Source organism: Protopterus annectens, chromosome 6.part1 (assembly GCF_019279795.1).
Source record: "Protopterus annectens isolate FY-2018-M chromosome 6.part1, PAN1.0, whole genome shotgun sequence".
In the NCBI taxonomy this organism is placed as follows: Eukaryota; Metazoa; Chordata; order Ceratodontiformes; family Protopteridae; genus Protopterus; species Protopterus annectens.
The window spans coordinates 16797350-16818526 of record NC_056738.1 but is presented as its reverse complement, the minus strand read 5'-3'; positions in this window follow the sequence as shown (position 1 = coordinate 16818526).

The following is a 21177-nucleotide window of genomic DNA, read 5'->3' as shown; positions in this document are numbered from 1 at the left end:
TCAGTCAAATGAGTTTTCAGTGTTTTGAACTTTCGGTGTTATGGTCTCGGTCAAATGAATTTCTATCAAATGAACTTTCTATCATATGAAGTAGACCCATATATCTATATATCTATATATATATATATATATATATATGTATATATATATATATATATATATATATATATATATATATATATATATATATATAAATGTATATGTATATATCAAATCTGAGATCACCAGCGAGGTAAGGGCAAATTCCCAGACCCTGCTGTTCCATGATCTCACATGGAAAGCAGCCAAAAATCTGAAAAACAGTGTTTGCTTTTATGAACATTTGCTCTTACAGACTGAAACCATATGTATATATAATATATATATATATATATATATATATATATATATATATATATATATATATATATATATATATATGTATATATATATATATATATATATATATATATATATATATATATATATAATCACCTCATTCCTCCAATCACAGTTTTCACCATAATGTTGAACCCCTGCTTTTTCAACAATCTTTTCATATGAGCTTTTCTCTTGCTTCCTCAGTTCTAGTTTTTACCCTCCTGTATTCTCCAGTCTTATCACCTATAATATCCTCCTTTATCCAGGTGGGTTTTTATACTTCCTTCTTCTTCTGGTACAAGATGTTGTTACCCGCTTTACTCCTTCTTTCATGTATCACCACAACTCTCCTATAATTTGCTGCCAGCATTTAACGTTGGTTCCTGGTCTCCTTACAGACTGAAATATTTTAGCTGTGTAATCCATACCCCCTGTCCCTGTTGCTCTACTTTAGCTGTGTAATCCAGACCCCTGTCCCTGTTGCTCTACTTTAGCTGTGTAATCCAGACCCCTGTCCCTGTTGCTCTACTTTAGCTGTGTAATCCACACCCCTGTCCCTGTTGCTCTACTTTAGCTGTGTAATCCAGACCCCTGTCCCTGTTTCTCTATTTTAACTGTGTAATCCAGACCCCTGTCCCTGTTGCTCTACTTTAGCTGTGTAATCCAGACCCCTGTCCCTGTTGCTCTACTTTAGCTGTGTAATCCAGACCCCTGTCCCTGTTGCTCTACTTTAGCTGTGTAATCCAGACCCCTGTCCCTGTTGCTCTACTTTAGCTGTGTAATCCAGACCTCTGTCCCTGCTGCTCTACTTTAGCTGTGTAATCCAGACCCCTGTCCCTGTTGCTCTACTTTAGCTGTGTAATCCAGACCTCTGTCCCTGTTGCTCTACTTTAGCTGTGTAATCCAGACCTCTGTCCCTGTTGCTCTACTTTAGCTGTGTAATCCATACCCCCTGTCCCTGTTGCTCTACTTTAGCTATGTAGTCCAGACCCCTGTCCCTGTTGCTCTACTTTAGCTGTGTAGTCCAGACCCCTGTCCTTGTTGCGCTACTTTAGCTGTGTAATCCAGACCCCTGTCCCTGCTGCTCTACTTTAGCTGTGTAATCCAGACCCCTGTCCCTGTTGCTCTACTTTAGCTGTGTAATCCAGACCGCTGTCCCTGTTGCTCTACTTTAGCTGTGTAATCCAGACCCCTGTCCCTGTTGCTCTACTTTTCCCAATCCTTTCTTATTACAGGGATTGCAAACCACACTGGTGTACAATCATTTTTTTCAAGTGGTTCATTTAATTCTTCCCCTTCCATTTCAAGTTGGTCAACATTGGGTCATGAGGGAGTATGTGAAGTAACTGACGGCAGCTTTGTCAATTTCAGTATTGTAAGATCATGAATGCTGAAGTCCTGTGTGACTGAGTATGTTATTTTAATGGAAGTTTGAGTTGTTGTGTACTGATGTTGCTTCCTCTATGAACTATCAAACCCTAAACCTATGAAAAGGTAACTGGTAGATGACAGATGATCAAACACTCCTGACACAAAACCACCAAGCCAAACAATAAGAACATCATGTTTTGCAGGGGGCATACCTGGACCCTTTACTTAAATATACTATTGCCTTGGTTACATAGCTGTGGGAAAAGAGAAATACTCCTCATGGAGACAAGAGTATTCACATGACCTCTGATGCTGAAGTGTCAATAAAGACATAACAAAGGAGGTTAGAATAAAGTAACATCAATAGAAATAGGAACAAACAGACTGATAAAACATACTGCACACACTCATATGTAAACCACTGACATTAGCATTAAGTGTTATTGTGTGAGATTTTAGGTGCGGTAGTGGGGGATGTTTTTGTATGTTTGAGTATTTCTGGCTTACTTAGCTACAGTAGTAGTTCAGCTAGTATAGTTCACAGCATGTACCTAAAACTGGCTTGCCTCCAACTATCACACGAAAACAAGTCCTGGAAGTACTATCAAAAGCTCAAAATACTGCATCAGTGGCTCCTGACAATATCCCTGAAAGCATCTTAAATAGCTTAAAGCAGGATTTAGCCATCCCACTAACAACACTGTGCAACTTCAGCCTCCATACATGTTTTGTACCAAATGAATATGGAACAACTACATTCATTCCCCAGTGTAAGGGAGGAATTTCCACAGACCTAAGTCTGACCAGCCTCGTATGCAAAGCCATAAAAAGACGTATGATGGAACTAATAGATATAGACATAGGAAACCTCTAAACACTGGTCCTGTCTCACTTTGGATTCACCAAGGGCAGGTCATGCTTAATCATCCTGGTGGACTTTTTTGAAAAGGTCATCAAAGTAATGGATGAAGGTAAAATGGTACACACCACATACATCGACCTGGCCAAAGTTTTTGACACAATTCACTACTTAAGAATAATAGAAAAGCTAAATAAACTGGGAATAAAATCCAACTTGACCCACTGGATTGCTAAAAATAAAAAAATAGGGGAAGCTACCTCCACAAAGAGACCACTCACTAGTGGAGTCCCCAGAGTTTATTGCTGAGACATCTCCAGTTTGCCATCTGCTTCTCTGAATTAAAAGCCAATATCAAAGAGCTTTGGCTGACTAAGTTTACAGAAGACTGCATGCTAGGACCAGTCACTGAATCTACAAATGATTTAGCCATCCTTCAGGAAAGTTTGTCCCAAATAAGTAACTGATGACCATAATCATGGAATGGACCTAAATCCCCAAAAATCCATTATCATATCCATTGGGAAGTCATCTATTCCAGGGAACTACCACATTAAAAATATGACCCTAAGAGCTGACCCAGTTGTTCAGGATTTCAGAGCTTATTTGGACAGTGACCTCGGCCAAAATGTGTCCACTGTCATAAGAAAGTCCTTATGAATTGTGCAGCTTATAAACAAAGGGATTGTGTCTTGACCTAAGGATGTCATTGTCCTCCTTTACTCAGTCCTTATTAGGCCAATAATTAATTATAATGCCCCCTTTGGCATGTATCTGTCCACATGCAACAACTGGAATGCTCACAGAAATACCTTACTAAAGGATACAAGGCCTAAACAATATATTCTATATGGACCAATTCAGTGTATTGTCATGATACTTGGTATCATGCAGACTGATAAGAGGTGACCTGTGTCTGGCATACAAGGCATCCTCTGACCCAATATTTATGGACCTAGTGCACATCAGATGTCATCACAAATACTCAGTCTAGTGATCTAAACCTCTTCTGCAACATCAACATAACAGTTTGAAGGGACATATAAATGTTAAAGAGAATACCACCGATCTGGACAGACTCCCATCCAACATAAAACAAAACCCATTCCTGTCCATATTCAAATGCAAGTTGGATCTATGGATGGGAAACAGAAAATGTACCCCAGGACTGCCTCTGCACTAGTAATGGACAGTAGCAGCTCCCAAATGCTTTATCTCATGCATAGATCCCCTCAAATTATCTATGGTATAATCTCAGTTATTTTTCCTAAGGGTAATATATAATTATTGACCACAGGATTGGTAAGGCCAATCTAACACCAAATGGGATAGGTTAATTCAAGCACCAAAAGTGAAATTGGATAGACTTAAAATGGCCATCAAGGGCAGTTGGGCTAGGACTTACCTATGAATCGGTAAATATTTTCTAATGTGCACCAGTATGCTGCAAATGGGCAAAGAAACAGTGTTTTTCTGTTGAGGTTTTTGCTGTTTCTCTGTGGTTGTGTGACCCTGGAGTTAGTATATTTAAGTAAGTGGTTAAAATGGTATACTGGACCTGCAACCCTGAAGAAAATGCTTTGGTCATTATTTGTGTGTTTCTTTTTATTCCCTGGACATTAGCTGACACCCCCCCCCCCCAGAACCATATTTACCTATTCATTCCTCCCTCCTACTAGAAAAAGTCAATCCATTTGTCCCCCTCAAATCAAGGCAACAGCTATACATCTCACTCTTTCTCTGACCAGAGTGGGAACTCATTTGCCCGAATGTTCCCAGTGGACTTGTTAGAGTTAAGTGTCAGCATGCTATCTTTTGCATGACTATTCCGCTCTCTTCCCACCTAACTCCTTTCCTGGGGCAGCCAAGGAACACTAGAAGTGCCACTGTTCTAGGGAGGCTTCCTAAGGACAAATCATTGCCCACCTCTCAGCTTTACAGTATAGGTTACTTATGCCTCCCGATACTGTGAATTGACACCCCCCTTTCAGTACGTGACAGCAATGCAGTAGGGCTAGCCACCTCTCTCACCCCAAGACAGGCAAGTCAACATCAGTCACTCAGTCCCACCATCCCCACTCAACCCTTCCAGTGCTCGGGATTATATGTGTGCTTTGTATTTTATGGATTTCAGTTGTATGGCTTTGTTGATTGTGATAACAGAGTTTCTGGCCTTGATGTTTAAACATGAATGTGCATCCTCCCTTGTTATTACATGCCAATTTATCAAAGAAAAATAAAAGTCTTCTTTGACTGTAGTTCTTTTTGTCTTTACAAATCTTTTAACCCTATTTCTGAAAATGACATTACCCTTTATACCAGCATCCAATGACCTGTATATTGTGACTAACAACCAGAGATCTCTTCCCCCACCTTTCAGTTTTATTGTCAAAATTTCAGTTTCCCATTACGTCTCTTCTTCATCATTTTCTTCTATAATGCACCTATTCCTTTTCTTAATCTTTCCTTCCTCTTCCTCAGTTCCCCCTCTTTCCTTAGTCTCCTGCCTGTTCTATACACTTTGGAAGTAGTATTGTATCCAACTCATAATCCACTATAAACCTTTTTCTGTGTCTATAATATCAGTGCCTCTTAGTGTAAGGGTATCCATTTGATTGATTTTTCACAGCATCCCAGAACTGTCCAAGGATACCTTCCTTTGTAAAGCACACACACACACACACACACACACACACACACACACACACACACACACACACACACACACACACACACATACATGAATCTGCATGTATAACTTTGTCTCCTTGTTGAAAGAAATTTATTACAGGAAAAAATAATATAAACTATTCAAGAAGAATTAGGCATTACATGCGTACTAATAAATGAAACAACATAAATTGATATTTAGTATGCCAAAAACCAATTATCCTACATGATTTGTGACATGATTGAATATATATTAAAACTAAGGGGCAGGAATATAGAATAAAACTTTTCACATTTTCAATACATCACAGAAAAAGCAGAGCTATATTAGTTCATTTGTTATGTAGACAAGTCAATCAATTAGACAGTTCTTGCAGGAGAATATTATTTGTGCCACTTTATGCAATTTACTATGATTAATAGTGAATGGAATTAGAACATAGAAATGAAACCAAAAGTCTGTGGTAATGAAATATTCTCAGAGATTGTTTAGTAGGCAAATTAATAATTCCTGGAGGAAATGTGGTACATAACTGTACCTTGGCTTTATTCTACAATGCAAGGGTCATTTAGCCTGAGACTTAACTTGGTCCTTGGTAATAACCTTATCTGTTTTTTTCTTCTTCTAATGCTTTCTACTTAAACTGGAGTATAATGCTATTTTATTCTTCTTACAAAGTCATGCCCCTTGCGCCTAAAAATATAGTACAATCTCAATTATGCAAATCATTACTTTCAAGTACATTACATCTTGCTACATAAATGACTCATTTTCAGTGTTCTGGCAAATGTGCATACCCTAACATTATACATACAGCTCTATCCCTGCTCCAACATATTATCTAGGATAAATACACAAATCTTTACTGTAGCATGCTGTCAAGCTGTATTCCATGACTGCCCTCTGTGCTATAACTTATTACTCCCTGGCAGCAGGTGTGGGTAATAGATGGAGGAAAAGGAAAAAAAAATGTGTGCTAAGACATCCCTTTTGAAACGTGCAGTTATAACTACTTCATAGAAGGTTATGAGGTAGAAAGTGACAGTTGTCATGAATAGAAATATATTTAAATCATCGGGGAAATTAAACTATTTAAACGCCTTTATCTTGCTGTCTTGTACACAGTGCTTCAGTCACTAAGGGTAGTAAGTAATATAGGTCCAACTTCAGCTGCTCTGTTGTGCTTTATTAGATAGCTCATTCACTAATATAGACAGATTTACTACAATGTATTTTGCAATGGCTAGCTTCCTATTTACCAAAACAAATATTTGGAAAGCAATCCATTATATGTGTTAAGCATTTAAAATGCTCTAAAATGCAAACAATAGGTCAAGAGAAGTTTTGCAATTCATATAATGAAGTATCCATAAATGACCAATTGCAGTACATTTTATTATTTATTTATTTGCATCTGTTTACTGGGATGGTCCACTGGGCCAAAAAGTGCCCATTTTCAGCCAAAGCCTGGGGAGAAAAGCTCCACATACAAAAGAAATTTAAATACAATCACATTTTCTGCATTCATAGAGAGATAATAACTTAAAAAAAGACATACAATCTTATCATAAATTTCTAGCTAGAATAACAAAGGCAGTATACATTATATACAAAATATACAATGTACAATATATCATCTGCTTTGGATACTGTAGAGTGAAGATAGCAAGAGATAGTTTCATAACTGTTAAGCAGAGGGGAGAAAAAAGTTAGTGAGATCAGGTGGGAGAAGATGCTCTGTAGTCGTAGCCACATGTACATTGCCATAGGGCTAAGAGATGCTGCTGTAGAGACTTTTTGAAGGATATGTGATTGGAAATAGTTCTGATAGGGCTGGGTAGGGAATTCCAAGTTTTAGCAATGGTACATGAGTAGAGAGATTGACCAACTGCTAGACTGGGTATTTGTACATGTATACACTCACACACACATACACACACATGCACCCGCGCACACATGCACACAGAAACACAAACACACATGCTCATCCACATATACATGTAGTAGCATTTCTTTTTTGCATCAAATGATTTTCATATCTGAGCAGCAAAAAACTGATCTACAGTAAGAGATAAAACAGAAATGAAGAAGGTGCACCTAACATATGCTGTAAATGATAGTTAACTGCTGTAGAAGATGAAGCTGAGGATATTACCTTATATATTTGTTTGGTTATTTCTAAGCTTTTGTAACTCCTCTGCCTCATACAGAAATGGAAAAGGTATGAGAGAACTATGATTACCACCAGCCTGTCTTTCTGTAGGATATTACTTTTCTTCACAGCACTGTCTTACAAGAATACAAATGACAAATTTCATGATATAGAAAAAGAAAAATATTTAATAACTTTCCTCTAAACTTTGTGGCAAATTATGATATGGTAACTAAAATTCTTTAAAAAATAATAATGTAATACACACACACTTCTTTTTTCCTGTATATATTTTCATCCCTGCAATACAAAACAATCCTCCCAATTCCATATATAAAGCATGGCTTATTTATATCTCGCTGTCTGTCCCATCCGTGCCCTATTCAATTCCCTTAGTTTATACCATGTTAGGCCTGGTGAAGGAAATACTATTTCGCCAGAGGACTTTCCAACATCGATTGCTTTGTTCATTGAGCACTTGCTCTGGTTATCTCCATGCTGTATTACTGGCGATGTTTTACTTGAAACGACTTAATACTCAGCTTGGTATGCTGTAGCAGGTATAGATTTCCACAGCTAGACTCCACACTGAGGTAACAGCATGCACCCATATTATTACAATACTGTGTTTTCTGTACGGACTCCCTGTGCTTAAAGTTCTAGTGATGACGTTTAAGGCCATGTAAGGATTGCAGCAATTTGAATAGTCCTTGCAGCCTGCTGAGCACCTTGCAGTTTTTACTTGGCTACCTTGAGGCTGCTTGCAGTCCCCAGGTTAAGACTGGAATCATTTAGGTGTTACTCCTTTCCTTTCCTTTCCTTCCATTTCCTTTCCTTTCCTTTCCTTCCATTTCCTTTCCATTCCTTTCCTTCCATTTCCTTTCCTTTCCTTTCTTTTCCTTTCCTTTCATTTCCTTTTCTTTCCTTTCCTTTCCTTTTCTTTCTTTTCCTTCCCTTTCCTTTCCTTTCTTTTCCTTTCCATTCCTTTCCTTTCCTTTCCTTTCTTTTCCTTTCCTTTCCTTTCCTTTCCATTCCTTTCCTTTACCGTTCCTTTCCTTTCCTTTCTTTTCCATTTCTTTCTGTTCCTTTCCTGGCCCTGATCAATAATATTTGCTACATTGGTGTCTTCAGGAATATGCTACAAAAGATTCATTTAGGAGGAACTTTAAGGTGACCCTCTTTCATAAGGCATTTGGGCCCCTTTTTAGCTTCACAGCTACTTGTATTTTGTTGCTGATCATTTTAGGTTTGTTTTACTATCTCATTATTTATTCATATTTTACCTTCAATATTCTTAAGGTTGTAATAGTGTCATCAGTTGTACAGACGGAGTAATAAAGATGAATTACTGAATTCCTGTATTTGTGTGATAACGTATTGTCATACGTCTATGTTGACTGAGTTGTTGTTCTCATGCTCTTTGGCATTTCTGTATGCGTTTTGCTTTATTGAAGTCATTGGGTGGTTGTTATATGACATCATAATTAATGAAATGTACTGAGTGCTTTTATCTATGAATATTTGGTTGCTTTATATAGTGCTTTTGCATACTTATCTGTGATGTGAGTGGTGATTTATTTATTTATTATTTATTTTATTTTAACATTATTTTACCAGGATAAATCCAACTGTACACAAAGTGCCCATTTTCAGTGGAGTCCTGGGGAGAAAAGCTCCAAGGACGTTAACAGAATACATACATGGTTTAGATAACAATAAAAAAACTGGTATACAAGGTAAGAGAAACAAAGAAGTACAAGAACAATTTTGTAAAACAATAAGATACTCAAGCAATAAGATACTCAGGAGCAGAACCCCTATTTGCAATGTTTACAACAAAAAAATACATATCAGGTGAGTATATCAGGTGAGAATATAGTGTATGCAATGAAGGCATACAGTGGTTCACTTATATGGAGTAGTGGGTCTTCAAGGGGGTTCTTTGCAGTTACAAAGAGGGTTAGCATTGAGGTGTGAATTAAGAAGGCCCTTGAAGGTGCTTGTGTGACTTTGTAGCCTGAGTTCAGGTGGGAGGGTGTTCCATACTTTAACAACATCATAAGAGAATAGGGCCTCCCCAGCGCTGTTATTTGCATGGGTTGATTTCAATCAGGCTTTTGTTACATGAACGTAGTTCCCTTTTGAGGTTGTGAAAGTTTAGTATGTCAGCTAGGGTAGGGCTCTTCCCCGGATGAAAAATAATTTGATGGGCTATGATCATTGGGATTGCTTTAGTAATACATATTGCTGTGCATGTTTTGTATTTATATGACTGGGAGGCAATTTTTTCTCTCTTTTATTATATTTATTACTTATTTAGTGGGTTTATTTACATAGCATTATACATGTACATTATAATTCTTCATATGGTTTAATATTACAGTTTATTTCCAAACCCTATTCAAGAGGAAACCTGGACCAGTGGATGGGAAATCAGAAATATACCCCAGGCCTACCACCTATGTCACTAATGGTCAGATGCAGTCTATAACTTCTAAGGCACATAAACTTGTGGGATACATTTGGGATGCTTGGCTAGACTTATAATGACCCCAGTGGTTATTAGTCTAGTATACAGTTGTGAACCTGTAAAGACACTTTTTTGCAAGCACAAAAAGTTTTTGTTCCTATGATAATGTTTATTCCGTTTGTTTCTTGTTTATTTTGGTTGAATACTCTAACTGATATTTCTTTTAATTTTGGTAGAAAAAGATTATAATACTTTGGATTTGTTTAATTTAGTCTTGGGATGTCTTCACTGTTTAAGTTTTTAAATTAGATATTCCTGATGTGGTGGTTGCTTTGCTTTTGAGTTGCTGGTATTTGTCTTCATGCATCACTGCTTTTATTATGTCTTGGGTATTGTGTATTCTCATGTGTTGTTTATTACTTGCCTTGTATTTTTCTTTGCTAGTGTGGTTTATGACAAGCAAGGAATGGTGATTTTGGTTACTTTGCTGCTTATGGTCTTATTTTATACACTTTGGTTAGCTTAGCTTAGCTAGCCTGTGATTATGCAATTTCTTGTTTCACATTTCAATTTTAGTTCCTTTCAATGGTTTCCTCTTTTTATGTTTCTACACCTTTGTTCAGTGTCAGGTTTCTCCACTGAAGCTGTCTTATTTCCTTGTTTCCATGCAAAGCAAAATAGTGGGTTGTTAAGGATCAAATGGAAATTTGCAAACATTTTTGGTACATGTGGTCATATTATTTATTTGCCATATAATTATTGCATCATTTTGTGTGAATGTTGTTGCTGCATTTTGAGTGCCTTTTTTCTTTTCTTTGTGTTGAATTGTTTTTGGCTTGATTTGCTCTAATTCACATTTGAAAAAGGTCTTTACCTATTATTACTTACTTCCTACAATTATGTGATTTCAGGGATCTAGTTATACTTTGATGCTTTGCTGTTAAGGTTACTAATTTTTTCATGTTATGTAGTACATTGCTGGTTATTGTTCAAGTTGTTCTGATGGTATGCCTTTTAAGTGTTGTCATTTTCACATTTTGTTTATTTATTTTTACTTTTGTTAGCCTCACCTCTGGCCTCCCTAGCCAGTACCCCCCTTATTGACACATTCATTTCTCCTGTCTGAGGCAAGAGACTCCCTATTAATTTCCCAGCCAAGACAGGAGTCTTATAGATCATTCATTTCTGACTGCAGTTAAAGTAATTAGTCCTTTAATTCTCCTTCATACATAATAGTTGGGAGATGGTTGGCCATTGCTTGTGTGAATGGTTTCCCCTCTTCCTCCCATGGCGGCTAGTTGTTACTTCTAAGCTGCTTCCTTGGAGATACTGAAATGTGTCTGTACATGTACCCAAGCACATCTTCTTGGCTGTATGTGTGTAGTTCAGAATACATTGTGTACACTGTCTATTCAACAACTAAGTCATTTTATATTGGAGAAATATACGGCAAAGCTTAGAAATAGAATATATGAGCACATTTATGACATTAAAATATGAATGTGGTTATTGCAGAGATTCATAGATTAGTACTAAGCTAACTGCCCTTGCGAGCCATTTTAAGCCTAGCCAATTATCCCTTGTGAGATTCAAACCTTGCATCTTGTGTTTGTAAGGCAAACACCTTAACCATTAGGCCACCCTCCCAACCCAACCCTTTATTCAAATGTTCTAGTTTAAAAAATGTTTGATTCATATTATTGATTTTTAGGTGGAATGAATTGTTTGGTAAGAGAGATTTAACACTGGAATGCAGAGAGTATCAGTGACAGATACGTCTGGATGCCTGCACCCCCAGGGCTAAATTTTAGTGCTAATGTTAAGAGCCAATTGCAAAAAAAAAAAAGAAAAAAATCAGTAAAGATGTGACAATTTTGACTGCATGTCATTTACTGATTCAGTGTTTGGTTGTGTGCATTTATTTCAGCATTCATTCATTCATTCATTCATTCATTTTATTGATAAGCTAGTAAGTCGTGATGAGTGTTTATTTAACCAATGAATGTGTCCAGTTATGGTATTGTTATGAAGTCTCAGATTATATTGTTTTAGGGATCTGAAAGCAATTAATGAATATACTTTTAAACACATTTTCCCCCTTATATTCCATATTATTTAATTTATTTTTTTCTCTCTCAATTTTGAACAATCAGTACAGAAATGTTTTTGCAGTAATTTTTTTTCAGTTTTTTGGGGACAAAAATAGATTAGGAAGGACTCTGAGGGAAGACAGGAGATTATTATGTAGGTAAGGGAGAGGAAAGGGATCTTAACAGTGACAATCTGTAGAACTAATGAGGGCAAGAAAGAGGTGATTTAACAATGAATAGGCAGTACAGAAAAATTCTGTGAGTGGGGAGCTAGAATAGTGCTGAAGGGATTTCAATGTTGTGACATTGCCGGCAAAATTTGGGATAATATGAGAGAAATGAACTCCATATGGGGTGTTAGAGGGCTCTAGAAGAAGAGTTGAAGAAGTTAGATTTAGACCATGTCTGGAAGATGCCAAGGGAGGAAGGGAGATTCACTTTCATGAGGAAATAGGAGAGGCAGGAGAGTAGGTTGGACAGATTTCTGGTGGGTAAAAATATGGCAAAACATCTTGTAAATATGAAAATAATGCAAAAGAAGTTGCCAGACTATAGTATAATATAGTGTTAATGGACTGGAAAGCGGAGAGCAAGATGAAGAGCTTGAGTTGGAATCTGGGGTACTGATGGGATGTTGGGGACATTGGATGACTGCAGGAGATGGGGAAGTAGGTACTGAGAAAGTAAGGCAGGAAGACAGCTGAGGATTAAGGAGTGGATGGAGGAAGACTCAAACTAGCTGAAGAGTCAGTTGAGGTAGTGGAAGTACTCCACGATTATGAGGGAGTTAAGGAAAAAGATGGTAAGTTGTGGGTCAGGGAGAAGGGGTTATAAAGTTATTATGCTGGAATTTGAAATATTGGAGGAAAAGGCTTGGAAAAAGAAGATTAACAGCATGAAAGGGGAAGGATATTTAAGACTAGGGAAATTAGTGAAGAAGTTTAGGAAGATTTATGAGGAACTATATTGGGAATAAAGGCATGAGGGGCTATTTCAGAAATTGGAAGGTGTGGTGCTGAAAGAGGAATGAGTTAAATGGGTAACTGGGATATCAAAAGCAGTAAAGAAGATCGAGTATTTTATGAGGTGGACGTTGTGGCAGCAGATGGAAATCCAATTAAATTTTATAAAAAGTAGGGGTACAGGCCAATAAGCAATTGGCAGGGATGGTTACTGATATAGAAGAGAAGGAATAATTGTTGAAGTCAAAGAATGAAGCAATGGTCATGGTATTTTATAAGAAGGGGACAGGTGATTTGGGGAAAAATAAAAAATGTTTATCATGTGATGCATGTATGAAAATATTTACCAGGATATTAGCAAAGAGTTTGGAAAAGTGGTAACAAGTCTTCATTGTTGAGCTTTGTAAAGTGGACAGAAATGAGAGGGAGAAGGAGACTAGGGATAGTACTGATGGATATTCAAAAGGCCATTGATGGAACAGGGTGGAGATTTCCATTTGATATTTTGGGGCAGGTGGTCAGAGAGGTGTGACTTGGATGGGGTGAAGGCAGAATATAAAAGATTGTGAATTAGCATCTTGCTAGATAAGAGGAGTTTAGGGATGTGACACTAGGAAGGATGACCAGTCAGGCCTATCCATTCTTCCCAAGTTTATTTTTATAGCATAAAGAGTCTTATACAGAAATAATAAAATCAGCAAGCAAAGGACAGTAGTATTGCTGGAACTGAATTCATCCTCAAGTCTTGGTGAGTACCTTCATGAGGTGGACCTTGTTTTTGCAAAATATCACCGAGACGACACTGATATATAGACTGTATTTTATATAGCATATATCATAGGTTAAAAATAAAAAAGACATCTGTGTTTATAAGTCCTAGGATAAAAAAGTGCCCAATCTTGGTAGGCATGCTGGTGCCAGGACTGGAAAAAAAATGACAGTGTAGAATCCTCAAGACATGGAAAAATTCTTACAATGGGGTTAGGCCAGACTCAGGAGGAGGACTGCCCCGCTGTTGCAGAAGGAAGTAATAGTCCACAAAAAAAAAAAAATAAAGAAATAAAAACTGACAGGCCAAAAAAGAGCCATAAAGATGCTAGAGTGGATGAGTAGACTACTGAGGATAAAAAAGAAATTATATATTATTACTATAATGCAAGAAACCCAGAATTTCTGGACAGAAGATATGCAAAAAAGTTTAAGAGAGAAATTTGGACAAGAAAAAAATGTCAAAAGCTTCAAATGCAAATTTGTGTTCATTAATACAATAGATTCATGAAAAGCATTATATAAACCAAGAAATCTTGGGACATTTGGAAAATGAAAGGACTGAGAAAGTGCAAAAATATAAAGAGCAAAATCTAAAGATTTTTGAAATTAATCAGCAGAGAAAAACAGCTCCAAAGACATTTGAAGAGGAAATATAGACAGACACCCATATACGGACAGTTTCACAATACCAAAAAATAAGATCACAAAGGGGGAACGTAGAATAGAAGATTAGTAAAATAGAAGTTAATAAATAGCAGCTGAAGTTGTGGAATACCTGCGAAGTGAAGAATTTAAGGTAGAAAGTCTAACACAGTTTATGTCACAGCATGAAGGAACAAATTAGTCCCAAATTAAAGAGAAACCAGTGGAACAGGGAGCATCTGATCAGTTGCCATATGAAGATATTTTGGGGCCTTTAGTAGGAAACCAGTACAAAAGTTTAGTCAGAGTTGCACAACAAGGGAAGGAACAGGAAACGAAACTGCTGCAACTCTGACACTGTCAGTGTTGTGGAATGATAGGCCGGTGAGTTCCCATACGGAAGACCAAACAATGACACGGGATGAAGCTGAAGATTATATGGCACAGGAAGATTTTCTGGAACTTTCTGAAGAATGCCCACAGGAAACGGAGAACAAAGAATGTGCCCTTAGTTTAGAAGAAAATGATCTAAGAGAAGAATTGCTTGATTTAATAGAGATGGATAGACTTATTTAGATCAATGAAAGAAATAGACTACAGAAAGTCAATAAGACTCAAAATGTTAGAAGTTTGATAAAACACATGAACACAGTAATCAAGACTGTTCATAGAAATTCATGTGAAATAAGTAGATATGATATATTACTGTGCAGCCAAATTAATAACATATACAGTCTTACCACAAAAACCAGGGGGGTTAAGGGAAAAGAAGGGGATAAATCAAATGCCATCATGGAAGTATCGAATAGAGAAAACTATAAAGCAATTAAGACAAGAAGTGTCACTGTTAGAAGAGTACAGAAGAGGGTACAGATCAACAAAAATACTCAGAAAGATAGATATGATAAAAGCAATGTGCTGTTTCTGAACAGACCAGGATCTACAGTACATTATTAGAAATAATAAACTAAAGATATTAGAACTTAGCAGATAAATATAATGGAAAAGTACAAAATAAGCAATTTAATGACCCAAAAAAAGTTTTATAGAGCATTGGTAAACAAGAAACAAGGCAAAAGGAATAGAAACACCATCAAAAAAGAAGACATAAACGCATTTTGCAGAAATATCTATGAAGATCTTGTGGAACATAACAAAGATGCTGAATGGATAAAAGAAGTAAAAGAAAGAATAAGAATTTCAAATGTACAGGATATGAAATGGGATGAAGTAACGGCCAGAGAAATTAAAACTAAGTTAAGAAAAGCTCCTAACTGTAAAACTCCAGGTCCAGATGCACTACCTAATGTCTGGCTAAAAGTATTAACATCTTTAAATAAAGATTTAGCCATGACTAAGAATTATATATATGGGCACCCTGAACAGACGTCAGCCTGGTTAACAACAAGAAAAATGATATTCCTCTTTAAGAGCAAAGCTGCAAGATATCCTAAAAACTGTAGACCAATACCTTACCTTCCAGCAATGTATAAACTATACACTGGAATTGATGCTGACAGAGTTTATGGTCACTTAGAAGAAAAGTCAATCATGCAAAAACACAAAAGAAAGTCATATTGAACAAAGGATCATTTGTTGTTAAATATAGTCATAATGGAGAATTGTAAAAAAGGACAAGAACTAAAGTATGGCATAGATAAGACTACAAAACAAGCCATTGACAGCATCCTACATTCATGGATAAAAGAGTGCTTACAAATGTATAAGATACACCCTACATTGATTACATTACAGTGATTATGAAACAGTGACAAACCACTACACAGCTAAGCCATGATAAAGGACAAATTATTATTCCATGGACAAAAATACAAAGGTCCAAATAAGTGAAAGTTTTAAAACATTAGGAGAACAAGTCTAAGATTACTTTCCTGCTTATTCCAGAGTGACTCTTTGTCGCCACTCTTTTGTCTTGCCCTTAACTCATCAAGCTCTCTACTTAATAGATTAGGTTATGGCTACAATCTGGCTCCCAGAAAACAACAGTGTAAAGACTTCTCATCTTCTTTTGTGGATAATGTATGTCTGTATAGTTCATCAGATGAGGAACTGAAAGCACAACTGCAAGTGTTCAAAACTTTCTCAGATGATATAAGGATGTCATTTGGTCTTGATAAATGTGCAAAAGCAACCTTTAAAGCGGGAAAGCTGCAGCACCAAGACAATATCAGCCTTGGACAGGAATGTGATATAAAGTAATTTGAGCAAGATGGAGTGTATAAATATTTGGGAACTGATGAAGGATCAACAATAAAACGTGAATGAATGAGAATAAAACTTAGTAAGGTACATTTTTAGAAGACTAAAATTAATACTGAAAACAGCTCTGACATTAGGAACATAGTCCAAGCTATAAACCAATTGGGTCTTCCTGTTCTAACTTACAGTTCTAGACTGATAGACTGGCGCCAAATGGTACTGGATCAGTTAAGAAAACAAAAAAATTGTTTCATGCTTATCAAATGATTTATAAAAATTAGTGTGTATACCAAGATTATATATTCCCCATTCTGAAGGAGGTATGGGCCTCTTCAAAACTGATTGCATGTATAGATCTGCAATTGTAGGACTGCATATGTATTCGCTGACCTCACTAGATCCAAATATAGTGAAAGTTTTAAAACACGAGAACAAGTCTAACATGACTTTCCTGCTTAGGTTAACAGAAGCATATCGGTATCAAGCAGGAATAGAAATCAAATCAGCAGTAGATAAAAATAAGGTAGCAAGGGACTGTGCCAAAAAAACAAAAGAAAAAATATAAGGTGAAGGATCAGATGAGAAGGCAAGAAATGTGGAAAATGCATAAATATACTTGCAAGTACAGAAAACTCCTGGAACAACCTCATACAGATCAGATTTAATACAGGAATGGTTAAGGAGAGGTGAATTTAAACCAAAAGATGAAAGGTTAATATTGGCAGCCCAGGTTAGTGGACTACTTTCACACTGGTTTACAAAGTCCATTGAACATGTTGGCAAAACAGACAAATGCAGGTTTTGTAAAACAGAACTGGAAATCGTCACATATCTTGTTGCTGGCAGGGATACACTAATGACAGAAGTCATGTATACTGAAAGTCATAATAATGTGACAAGATTGTTGCATTGGGGATTATGCAAACATTATTATACTGAAGTAATTGGAGAAGCACTGGAAACCGGAGCCACAAAGCACTATAGAAAATGTTGAAGTTTATATCACATGAGATCACCCATTACCAACAGTTCAAAACATATATGCGGGAAAACTAGATATAGTAGTTCAGGAAAAGAAGACAAAAGTAGCATTGATCATTGAAATTGCTGCACTCAGTGCTTACAGTGTCCTATGTACAGAGAGACAAAAAGTCATAAAATACCAGGATTTGCAGGCAAAAATGATGGCAATGTGGAAGAAAGATACCTAGACAAGATGAATTTACAGTCATATTTAGTTATGTTATCAATGCATGTAACTCCTTTCACTCTATCTTGCTCTTTTAAAAATAGTGTCTCTCCACTAAAACTTAACTTTTTAGACTGCTAAAACTTAAGTTTCCCACTTTCATATCATGCAGTGTTTAGGATGAACCATTTTTTTCCATCTTACTTTTAAGCATCTATTGCAAGGCCACCAGTTATTGGAGGGCCCACATTCTGCCTCTTGGTAGTCATCTTGGGATTAGTGCTTCTGTACAGGGACATTGCTTCCTAGAGACTGCTGATCACCAGAAAGGCTAATAACTGCTTTATAGGTGACCGCGTGGAATCTGTATTTATATTCTGATCCTGGTGAGAGAAGGAGCAGAGTGTGTTTATTCCTGACTGTTTCTGGTTGGAGAGTGAGTGCCTGTGCTTAACGTACCTGATTGGTCTGGTTGCTATTCGAGGCATCTACCAGAAAAAGGTTACAAGCCTACAAACCCTTGCATAATCTGGGATAAGACTGTGTTATCACCCTCTTGTGATTAGTGCTAAAATTTTGCTTCTGGTGAGAGAAGAAGCAAAGGAACATTGTATCCAAACAGAGTGAATCTGTGGTGAGATCAGCATTAGTAGTAGCCAGGCAGTAGCCATTCATGCGACTCCCTTCTTTTCACCATTCTTGACAAGCTAATTCTTTGTTTTCAGTAAGTACTGCTTGATTTGTTTCCAACTTCAGCATATCTGCCTAAATACTTCATCCTTAAATTTTCAGGGTCTACACATTACTTTCCCCTCAAGTGTTTGCCAGTGCTCTGTATAGATTCAGACACCTTGAGTGATATTTTTCCTGTAAAAGCACAACTGAAATTTTTCCAATACCTAGTTGCACACAGGACAACTAGTTTGCAATGACAAGCACTGTCCACATAGTTGCAAACCGGATAATCCTGACAGTGATTGATATTCTCACTCCAACTGTATAATCAATAAAAAGGGTCTGTTGCCATGGATATGAACTTTCCTACTGTCACCATTACCAGCTTGGTGGATATGGACATCCTGAAACAATATAGAAATTGCCTCATGTTTACTGACAACCACTTAATTCTCAAGCAAACTGATATAGTATGTGAGAGATGTATTTACACAATGTCACTGGAGGCAAATCTCTCACATAAAAGTACTCCTAATGTCAATAAAGTTGTCAGTAGTACACATGCTGCACCCATCATGCACAATTCAAAGCAGACATATAGACCCATATATGCTGAGGCACTTACACATAACCTTCCTAAACTACAAAGATATCCTAGACGAAGTACACATAACAGATACCCTCAGCAGCCTCAAATATGCTCTTTCAAAACAACACCCACATCAACACATAGAGCTTCATCTCATGCAGCCTCTACCTCTAAGCCCATAAGGCAAGTCACCACACAATCCAACATTCTAGTCATTGGAGACTCCATTGTGAGACACACTGATGTCCCTCTCACCAGGCTGAGTAAGGAGAAAGTCATGGTCAGTTGCTTATCAGGGGCTAAGATCTGCCACATTACACATGCCCTCAGGTCATTGGACCACAATTACCAATATGACTCAGTCATAGTCCATGTGGGAGTAAATGACCTGAGATGTATCTCCCTAGACTATACTATATTCTGCAGCTTTCAGAATAATGTGTGTCAGGCTGGTATGAGCCTAGCATTATGCAGCATTTTACCTTCTCCAAGGATGATGCCACAATACGAACAAAAGATGATTGACTTTAATAATTGTCTTAGTTTCTGGTGTCATTCTAAGGGGGTAAATATATGTCATCATGGAAGGAGATGGTCAACAGACCACGCTGCTTTTCCAAGGATGGTCTGTACCTCTCCCCTCTAGGCTTTCGAATATTAGCTAAAACATTGCCTTTTTTAGGCAATGCCAAACTGAAAGTACTTCCAACTTAGCAAATAAAAAACAAAAAAATCTAAAGGTATCACTACTCAATGCTAGGAGTCTAAACAAAAACTCCACTCCCTAGAAGCTCTCTTTAACCTAGAGAATGCTGATGTCTGTACGGTCACTGAGACATGGTTTAAAGCCGTGGAGAGCACACCAACACTGCAAGGTTATAATGCTTTCCACACATTTAGGCCGGCTACTTCACAGGCAGGGACTAAAGGTGGAGTTGTCTCTATTTACATCAAAAATAAATATACTTCAAGGCTGGTCAAACAGGACAATTCACTTGAGCTGCTCCATGTTCAAATCACCATAGGTAAAATCCAATGCCACTTCCTTACAAGCTACAGGTCCTCCGCTATGACCCAGGAAACCCATACCATGAATTTAAACTTATTAGAAACACTACCCATCCAACCCAATACCATATTAATGGGTGACTTTTATTACTCCACTATTAACTGGAAATCTTATACGACACCAAATGTCCATGCACAGACTCCTAGATTTTGTAAACACAAACTCCCTGGATCACATAGTCAATACACCAACCAGGGGTGCAACCATACTGGATCTGGTCCTCACTAATATGGGAGACTGCTGCACACCCCCTACTGTAATGTTTTCCCTGGTAAGGTCAGACCACAAAATGGTCTCCTTTGAAGTAAAAATAAAACCTGGACCCCCAGCTAAACCTGGAATATTCAGGAACTATTCTATAGTTAACCTCCTGCTATTAAGTGGGAACCTGGCAAAATGACAAGCCCCCACAAACCCTGAGAACACTTCTGCCTATGCAGAACTGTTCATAGAAACCCTGTACAAGCATGTTAATAGCTGCATAGAGGCAGCTGTACCCACAAGGAAGCATAGAACTAACTCAAAAAACAAGCCACCCTGGTGGAATCACAAAAATCAATCGGCTGTATAACAGGAGGAGAAAATCATTGCAAAAATTGGAAGGTGCAGCACACATCAGGATAAAAGCACTCTCATCAAACTAAACAAACAACTCAGAGAACAAATAAAGTCTACCAAAGCCACATTTGAGGTAAGTTTTGCCTCCCAGGCCAAGGACAACCACAAATATTTTTTTAGCTATGTCCACAACCTCAAAGGCAATACACAATTGTGTGCAGAGCTCATTGTAAATGGAGCCACCTATACTGAGCCAGAAGATATACCAAATCCTGGCTGATAAATTCATCTCCAGCTTTATTCCTCTCTCCCCCTCAACCTTCCCTCAGGAATTATCATGAAATGTAACTCACCCTACAATCACTAGGGAACAGGTCCTTAATGCTCTGTCTAAAACCCAGAACACTGCATCAATGGGCCCAAACAATATCCCAGGATGCTATCTAAATAGCATGAAACATGACCTAGCAGGTTCTCTGAAATTACTATTTAACTGTAGCCTCTGGGTTCGTGTCTAATGAATGGAGAA